General features: G+C 40.5%; 2 pseudogenes; both read left to right on the top strand.

The window, feature by feature from the left end:
• The first annotated feature begins 221 nt into the window (after positions 1-221).
• Positions 222-770, top strand: LOC106724681 (annotated as a pseudogene).
• LOC102242864 lies at positions 243-2,025 on the top strand (annotated as a pseudogene).
• The last annotated feature ends 7,843 nt before the right edge of the window (positions 2,026-9,868 follow it).

The following is a 9,868-nucleotide window of genomic DNA, read 5'->3' as shown; positions in this document are numbered from 1 at the left end:
CACATTATATTCTATTTTTCTCTCTATCTAGTATGTATAGGTTAACACCAATTATCTAAAAGAGCTGGACCAAATCTTCCTGAGATTTCTGAATAGTTTTCTTTAGTACATTGATTTTTAAGCAGAGGAAATTTTCTTTAAAACTCATTACTGATGCATATTATCAGTATCTAATCAGAAAAATAGAGGTCCCAGTCAGTTCAAGGCTGCGGCTGCAGAGGAACTTCCGAGGAGCTGCAAAGATGCGGTCCGTGCATGTCAGTGGGGCCGTAGCTCGTGCCCTCCCTCGACAGGCCAGACTGGTCTCCAAAAATGCTTTGGGATCATCCTTCATTGCTACAAGGAATCTCCATGCCTCTAACACTCGTCTTCAGAAGATTGGCACTGCCAAGATGTCCTCTATTCTTGAAGAGTGAATTTTTGGAGCTGATACCTCTGTTGACCTTGAAGAGACTGGGCGTGTCTTAAGTATTGGTGATGGTATTGCCCGAGTACATGGGCTGAGGAATGTTCAAGCTGAAGAAATGGTAGAGTTTTCTTCAGGCTTAAAGGGTATGTCTCTGAACTTGGAACCTGACAATGTTGGTGTTGTCATGTTTGGAAATGATAAACTAATTAAGGAAGGAGATGTTGTGAAGCGAACAGGAGCCATTGTGGATGTTCCTGTTGGCGAGGAGCTGTTGGGTCGTGTAGCAGATGCCCTTGGTAATGCCATTGATGGGAAAGTTCTAATTGGTTCCAAGATCCATAGGTGAGTGTGCCTGAAAGCCCCTGGGATCATTCCTCGAATCTCTGTGCGGGAACCAATGCAGATATCCATTAAGGCTGTGGATAGCTTGGTGCCCATTGGTGGTGGTCAGTGTGAGCTGATTATTGGTGACCGACAGACTGGCAAGACATCAATTGCTATTGACACAGTCATTAACCAGAAACGTTTCAATGAGGGAACTGATGAAAAGAAGAAGCTGTACTGTATCTATGTTGCTATTGGTCAGAAGAGATCCACTGTTGCCCAGCTGGTGAAGAGACTTACAGATGCAGATGCCATGAAGTACACCATTGTGGTTTCAGCTACCGCTTCTGATACTGCCCCACTTCAGTACCTGGCTCCTTATCTGGCTGTTCTATGGGAGAATATTTCAGGGATAATGGCGAACATGCTTTGATCATCTATGATGACTTATCCAAACAGGCTGTTGCTTATCATCAGATGTCTTTGCTGCTGCGCCGACCGCCTGGTGATGTTTTCTGCCTACACTCCCGTCTGCTGGAGAGAGCAGCTAAAATGAACCATTATTTTGGTGGTGGCTCATTGACTGCTCTACCAGTCACAGAAACACAAGCTGGTGATGTGTCTGCTTACATTCCAACGAATATCACTTCCATCACTGACGGACAGATCTTCTTGGAAACAGAATTGTTCTACAAAGGTATTTGCCCTGCCATTAACGTTGGTTTGTCTGTGTCCCGTGTTGGATCTGCTGCCCAAACCAGGGCCATGAAGCAGGTGGCAGGTCCCGTGAAGCTGGAATTGGCTCAGTATCATGAGGTTGCTGCTTTTGCTCAGTTCGGTTCTGATCTTGATGCTGCCACTCAACAACTCTTGAGTCGTGGTGTACGTCCGACTGAATTGCTGAAGCAAGGACAGCATTCTCCCATGGCTATTGACGAGCAAGTGGCTGTTATTTATGCCGGTGTAAGAGGGTATCTTGATAAACTGGAGCCCAGCAAGATCACAAAGTTTGAGAGTGCTTTCTTGTCTCATGTTATCAGCCAACACCAAACCCTGTTGGGCAATATCAGGACTGACCGAAAGATCTCAGAACAGTCAGATGCAAAGCTGAAAGAAATTGTAACAAACTTCTTGGCTGGATTTGAAGCTTCCACCCCTATGGATTCACATCAAATACCAGCTTGGTTTTGTCATTGTTTCTTCTAGTAATCAGTTCCATTTGTAAAAGGTTTACTCTCATGCTCCAGATGTACAGAATCACCTTAAAAATAAAGGTTCCATATTGCTTGGTGGTAAAAAAAAATAGACACCACACTAGATATTTCACCAGAAATATTTAATATGGGACACAGTTGCACAGATTTTGGAAGGCAGCAAAAAGAAAAGGGGAATCCCTGATGTAACCCAGAGATAATGGTTGCAGGTAGCACCTACTGACCCCAGGAGGGACACAGGAGGTAGGGACAGTATACATTAGAGTTTTTGCTCTAAAGAGGAAATGCTGCCCAACTTAAGAGCTTGTAGGAGGGGCCTGCAGAGCTGGGGCTCAGCCACAGTGGAAAGGTTACCACCTGGACACAGCTGGTACCTGTGAGGGTGTGCTGTCTAGCAAATAAAACCAAGACATTGATATTCCTTTCCTCATCCTCCTACCTCAAACCTCCTCCAGGATCCCTTATTAGCAAAACTTAACAAATAAGAAATCTAATTTGCAGAGTCCCAGTCATAGCATCCCAGGAGAGAGTGGGGGCTGACGAGAGCAGAATAAGTGAATCGAGGGCAAGTATCTAAAGAGCCAGAGCTGTAGATCTACATAGTAATGCAAATGACCACTGTTCATGAATGTCTTTTGTAAGTTTATTTTTTAAGATGATGCTTTCTTACATTCACACATAACTTTATATCTTGGGGCCATGCCCTGAATCCCAAGTCCCTGTGCCTGCCTTTGGTTCCCCTCCAACACATTCTTCTCTTCCAAAACATACATATGTAGCTCTTAGTTTGGTCATGGGAATAAAAGTGCAGCATTGCCCAAAACTCATTCTCAGTATGATTCAAATGGACTTGCAGCACTGGTAGCTGAAGCATATGCTGAGAAATGCTAAATATGGGCTTTCCAACAAAACCTGGTCCTCTAGGATTTTCAGTCGCACAGCCCAGTTTCCTGCCAAGGAGGTGGCATCCAACCAAGGAGCAGGCAGGGCTCTCACCTGGGTGTCCCATGGTGTCAGTTGGGAGGCAAGCTCATCTTTCATCACTTTCTCCGTCCTTAGGCGCCAAGTAACTTGAAAATTGCTTCATTTGTTATTAAATGAATTTCTTACTACTTTTCTCCTATATGTGTGCATGATATATTGTACATACTCAGTCCATTTTATGTATTTAGTGATCTAAAATAAATTTACCTTCTTGAATAGTTAATGACTCCTCAGGATAATAAAATAAAATAATGAAGCTCTGATTTTATAAATTTCTGTTCTTTAGATAGTGAAGATTTGCAGATATAAGGGCAAAATGGTAAGTTAAAAATTGAAAAGACTCAGAGAAAATGGCAAATGCTGTAAGTAAACCAAAAAGGTAGTTGGCTAGGATTAAAGGAAGGTGTTTAAAAATAACTCTTAAGCAGAGATCCTGCCACTTACTGGCCATAAGCCCATGGTAAACATTCTTTTTTAAAAATATATTTTTATTGATTAAATAGAGGAAGGGAGAGGGAGAGAGGTAGAAACATCAATGATAAGAGAGAATCATTGATCTGCTGCCTCCTGCATGCTCCCTACTGGGGATCCAGCCTGTGCAATCTGGGCATGTGCCCTTGACTGGAATCGAACCCGGGACTCTTCTATCTACAGGCCAACACTCTATCCACTGAGCCAAACCAGCTAGGTCTGGTAAACATTCCTGATGTAACAGAGCCTCTGTTTTCTCATGAGAAATACTGTTAATATCTATTAGATAGGATTATGTGAAGATGAAATGACATTGTGTATACAAAGAACTTAGTCTAGCACCTGGCATACAATAAATGCTTGAAAAATACTAGAGAGGGGAAAAAAATACTAGGCCCATAAAAACATTAAAGTTTGTGTTTTTTAAAAATTAAATGTGATGAAAGGCCTCTTCTTCCTTTTAGTCTATGTAACACATATAAGAACTAAAATTCAGTTTTTCTTTCACCTATAACCTCACAAAATGGTCATTATCATTCTGTGTGTCCTCAGCATTTATTACACCATCCTTTAAAACTCACCTCAAAAGTCTCCTTCTAAGGTGACTCAGCTTTGTAACCCAGATACCTCTCCTCATATGTAGATGTCTGTATCATGGGACCACTTCTTCCATGTCCCTTCCTCACTATACCATAAGATACTGGAAGGCAGGACTAGCCTTGTTGACTTTAGTACTTCAGAACCCAGCTGTGCCTACCACAGCATGGGCACTCAGTGAAGCGTACATTACTAAAGAGATGGGCACAATTTAAATAGCTGAATGTGGAGTGAAGTCTGAGAAGGGCTTGGGAAACGGGAATAATAAGAAACATTAGAATTGAAAACAAAATTATTACTTGGCTAGATAAAAAGAGCCATAAAGATAAGATGGGTTTAAGTGGAGAGAGATTAGAACATTCATGAAGATAAGTTAACGGAATCTCTGTTTTTACTTATAAACACATTTTTCTGGTTATAATAACATTCAGTGCTCAAGTAGAGGTCAAAGAGATTATAGAATTTCCCTAATAGTTTATGAAGGAAATGGAATGTTATTCAAGTTTGATCACACTTTGCTGATTAAACTCTCTTAAAGGATAATAATGAAATAAACAAAAGCAGAAATGAATCACTATGTTGTACACCTGAAACTAATACATGTTGTATGTCAATTATACCTTAAAAAAAAAGCATAAACATATTTTTAAAAATACACATTTATACTATACTAGAGGCCCAGTGCATGGGTTCGTGCACCAATGGGGTCCCTCAGTCTGGCCTGTACCCTCTTGCAATCCGGGTCCCCTCGGGGGATGTCGGACTACCAGCAATCCGACATCCCCTGAGGGATGTAGTAGTGCACAAAGTGTCAGGCAGCCAGCGAGGAGCCTGAACCCAGGCCGGGCACTGTGCCACTCCCGCTCAGCCTGGCCCACTGCGCCTGTCCGCCACCGCTGCTTGGTAGTGCTGCCTCGGAGGCAGGAGAAGCTCCCACCCCAGCAGCTGCACTCAACAGCCATGAGCCTGGCGTCTGGCACCTGTCAGCTGAGCGGCACTCCCATGGTGGGAGCACACTGACCACCAGGGGACAGCTCCTGCATTGAGCGCCTGCCCTCTGGTGGTCAGTGCACATCATAGCAACTGGTAGCCCAGTCAACTGGTCGTTTGGTCCCTTAGGCTTTTATATATATAGATACAATTTAAGAAGTGGAGTATCTGAAGAATGAGTGTGATAAGTATAGTGATAGAATTATCAAAACATAAAAAGTAGTTTGTACAGAAGAAAAAAGCAGTTTGCAAAACTATGTAATAAATCTCTCTTTTTAAAAAATATACTTTTATTGTTTTCAGAGAGAAAGGGAGAGGGAGAGAGAGATAGAAACATCAGTGATAAGAGAGAATCATTGATCGGCTGCCTCCTGCACACCCCCCACTGGGGATCGAGCCCACAACCAGGGCATGTGCCCTTGACCAGAATCAAACGTGGGACCCTTCAGTCCACAGGCCAATGCTCTATTCACTGATCCAAACCGACTAGGGCAGTGGTTCTCAACCTTCTGGCCCTTTAAATACAGTTCCTCATGTTGTGACCCAACCATAAAATTATTTTTGTTGCTACTTCATAACTGTAATGTTGCTACTGTTATGAATTGTAATGTAAATATCTGATATGCAGGATGGTATTAGGCGACCCCTGTGAAAGGGTCGTTCAACCGCCAAAGGGGTCGCGACACACAGGTTGAGAACCACTGATCTAGGGCATAATAAATCTCTTATAAAATTCCAAGTTTCTTGGCTAAGTGTATAAGGCCCCTTACAATGTGCCTCCTCCAATCCCATCCCTACCCATTTGTATAACCCCATTTCTTTCCACTGTTTTCCTCACCCCACTGAAGGTGCCATTCTTCCTTACCAGTCTTACATAATGTCTCTCTCCACCTGCCATCCCTCAGCCTCTGCTCAATGCCAGCCCTTCCTGAGTCTTCCCTGGCTTCTCTGGTGTAGTTTCAGTCTGTGCTCTGGCAGTTAACCATGTCAACTAATTTATCCCTCTGTCTCTGCCACACAAAACAGCGTGTCCTGGAAAGTAGAAATGTTATGGTGTGCTTATATTTTTACCACCTAACACCATGCCTGTTACAGAGTATGTGTTTAATGAATACATTAATGCTAAGTGAGATTTCAGGAACTTTTGGAATAAAAAATAGTCTAATTGAGAAAATACAATTTTTGTGTGTGATTTGCATGTACTAGTACATGTGTTGCATTCATTGTGGGAGGGGTAATCTAGGGGAAAAAATATATAAGAGGAAGAAAATAGGCCCGAGTAAATAGCTGAAGCCTCAAATCAGAGGGCAGGCCTGAGCCACAACATAAATCTCCCTCGGTGATAGCCCAAGAAGATATACAACAGAGCGTTCACTAATCAACATTTTCTAGGTGTATGAAAGATCCATTTTGAGTTCAGGCCTACAAGTTCAATACCTTTTCCCTCAATAACCATAGCGAGCAGGAGTTATTTAACTTCATGAATTATAAAATGACAAGAAACATTTCTGTATTGGTTGTGGATTCAATGCCACAACAGGTTCAAAAGTTCAGAAGCAGCTAATACCCAAATTTATCATAGTAAAGGTTACTACATGAACAGCATTTTTAAATAATACATACTTTAAATTATTGAAGGTAAGCATCAACAGGTAAGAACATGGTCTTTTTAAAGTAGCCTCTTGTTTCCTAAAATGCTTCAGCACTTTTCAAATATCCTCAGAGCAATAAATAATACAACTACATACACTTTAATATTAGCAGCTAGCTGTTTGGTATGTTTTATTGTAAATAGATGTTTTAGGTCTTATTTCCTTCAAATAGAATCATTATAGTGGAACACTTATTGAATGTTTATTCTGTGCCCGGTACTACAAAAAACATTTTATAACTAATAACTCATTTAAAAATCCTATAAGGTGACTTCTACTATCAAGCCCATTGTACAGATGAGAAAAATTATAGATGAGAGACCTTCAGAAACATCTATTCCTATTATTTTCCCAAAGGTTTGCTTATTCTGTTTCCTTTACCTGTAAGGTCTCTTCTCAGTCTATTACTCTGTTCTATTCTGTCTTCAAGACCAATTTAAATCTCTTTCATGCACTTTCCTACAATCTTCCTTAAGTTTTCTAGCACTGATCTGGCAATTAGTCACAACTCATCCACCCATCCATCCATCCATTCCTTCGTCCTTCCTTCCTTTATTAGATTCTGTTATGTAAATGGCCGTGAAAGTTCCCCATAGATCTCATATTGATTTATATGCTGACTTGTGTTTTTGCTTCACATAGTAAGCTTGTCTCCCTGATGAGATCATAAGCTGCTTGAGGGTAAGCATGTTGTCTAAAGGTTATTTGTAAATGAACTCAGAGCCTGTATGGGTTAGCAGATGGTAAGGAACGAAGCTCTAAAAAAATACTTTGGATCAGGAAGTCCAGAAGAAACTAGCTTATGAAAAGGGAGTGGTCAGAGAACTTGGAGAACTAAGAGAATGTTCAGTTCTTCAGAGTTTATAAAGATGACAAACAATCAAACACAATTATGTTTACATAGAGTTAGTTGGGGACCAAGGCGCTTATTCAAGATGTGCAATGTTTCTACTGTCTTAAGAGAGACCACTGGTGCCTGGAAAGTGGTCTTATTCATGGGGATAAAAGCCAAGGGTTTAGGAGGTTGATGAAGAAATGAAAGTTGTTTTAGATCTCTTATTCAAGTATTTGGCAGCAGAAAATAGAAGGGAAGTAAGATGCTAATTATAAAAGGTTAAAGGACAAGGTTTTTTAAATGTATGAGAACCTGTACATGTTAGAAAATAAAAAGCTACAGGGAAAGGGGTTGAAGAATTTCCATGGGTGGTAAAAACTTCCCCCCTCCTCCTTCTATGGCAGTGGTTCTCAACCTTGGCTGCACATTAGAATCACCTGGGAATCTTTTTAAAATCCTGATTTCTGGGCCTCATCCTTCGGAAATTCTGTTTCTTTGTTACTAATGTTGTGGCCCCACCCCATAACAAAGAAACGGAATTTCCGGAGGATGAGGCCCAGAAATCAGGATTTTAAAAAGATTCCCAGGTGATTCTAATGTGCAGCCAAGGTTGAGAACCACTGTTCTGTGGGAAAGGAGAAAAACAGTTCAGTTCATTCCTCACCTGTAGGCAAATACCAGGTGACCCTTTGGGCTATTTAAATCAGCTCGTCTTCATTCCTAGCGGCCAGAAAGAGTAGTTCCTTGCTCTGCTGATGAACAAGGCTCTCTGACAGATATTGACCAAATATAGTTGCTTTTTTCTTTCATCACCATTCAATTTGCTTAAATAAAAAGTCCAATGAAAAATGCCTTCTTCGACTGTGTCTCTGCTGCATCCATCCTCTCCCGATATTTTTGGATATCCCTCCGGAGTGATTTGGTTATATGCATGTAACTCCCCATTCACCAAGTCTAATATGCAAGTCTTAAATTTTTAAAATTGCCCAGGCAGCCTATGGACAGTAGAGATACAGTGCAGGTTGTCCCTGTGTGAGTTGAAATCTGATACTCTGACTCCAAAGGAATTACCCACCATATCCATCTCTATTGCATTTTGTGTCTCCTTTTCCTCCCTGTCGTTCACCAGACAGTAATGTTCTCAGATCAAATATTCTCTATAAATTGAGAGAACATTTAGCTGATTTATGGGGCTTTTAGCTATTATATACTTACCTATTCAATAAAAGTAAGTACTTACATCACATGACACATATGCTACCTTCACAATATAAGATCTTTCCTTCAAGGGATTCAGGCATCAAATTGTAATGAGATTTCTTGTAGCTAATACATCACTTAAGGGCAAACTGACATTTTGATCTATTTCTTTTTTTCTTTTTTCTTTTCATCAATGGAATTCAGGAAACAGCATTCTTTATAAGATCCTTAAAATTATTAAGACTTTCATTTTCTTTCTTTTTTTAAAAAAAATGTAAACCTCTTCCATAAAGAAACTAGAAGAAGGAATATTGGTTTTGCTCTTGAGGGCCTTAAAATTATTAAGACTTTCATTTTCTTTCTTTTTTTTTTTAAAAAAAAATGTAAACCTCTTCCATAAAGAAACCAGGAGAAAGAATATTGGTTTTGCTCTTCAGGGCAAAAAAAGGGCCTTGGTCTTTAATTCAATATTGCCAATTTCCAGAACCCAAACAGAGTACACGTTGCCTTAGCATCATGCCATGGGAAAACCTTGAGGGCAAATACACCTTACATGATCTTATTTTGGTGTTTCAATCAACACATAAATAAAGAATGAACAAATATTTACTTTAGAAAGTACTTTGGCATATAAAGAAGTATAAGGCATAACCTAACAAAGTAAATTCCTTGAAAGTCACTCTAAGTTAGGCTTCTCAGCATTGGCACTGTTAACATTGAGTGCCAGATTATTCTTTGTTGTGGGTGGCCATCCTGTGACTTGTGGATTGATAAGCAGAAATCCCGGCCTCTACCCAATAGAGGCCAGCAGTGCCCCTCTCCAAGTTGTGACAACTAAAATATGTCTTCAAACACTGCTAATAGTCCCTTTGGGGGCAAATTACCCCCAGTTGAGAAGCACTCCTCTATTGGACTTACCTAAGGACTTCACCTCCACTGTGAATTTGATTATAGCAAGATTCCACAGTATGTTTGCACCTAAGGGCAGAAATTTATTCTACAATAAAGCATCTTATGACCCTGGGAATATAGGAAGTGTTGTTTTTATTCCCCATTCCTATGCTATGGTGCTGTGAGTGTTAATCTATCTAATCTAATAAAAGAGAAACATGCAAATTAACCATACCTTTGCTATGCCCCAAGCCACGCCCACCAGCCAATCAGAGTGACTATATGCAAATTAACCCAACCA

Source organism: Myotis brandtii, unplaced genomic scaffold (assembly GCF_000412655.1).
Source record: "Myotis brandtii unplaced genomic scaffold, ASM41265v1 scaffold927, whole genome shotgun sequence".
Lineage (NCBI taxonomy): Eukaryota > Metazoa > Chordata > Mammalia > Chiroptera > Vespertilionidae > Myotis > Myotis brandtii.
This window is presented reverse-complemented; position numbering and strand designations above follow the sequence as displayed.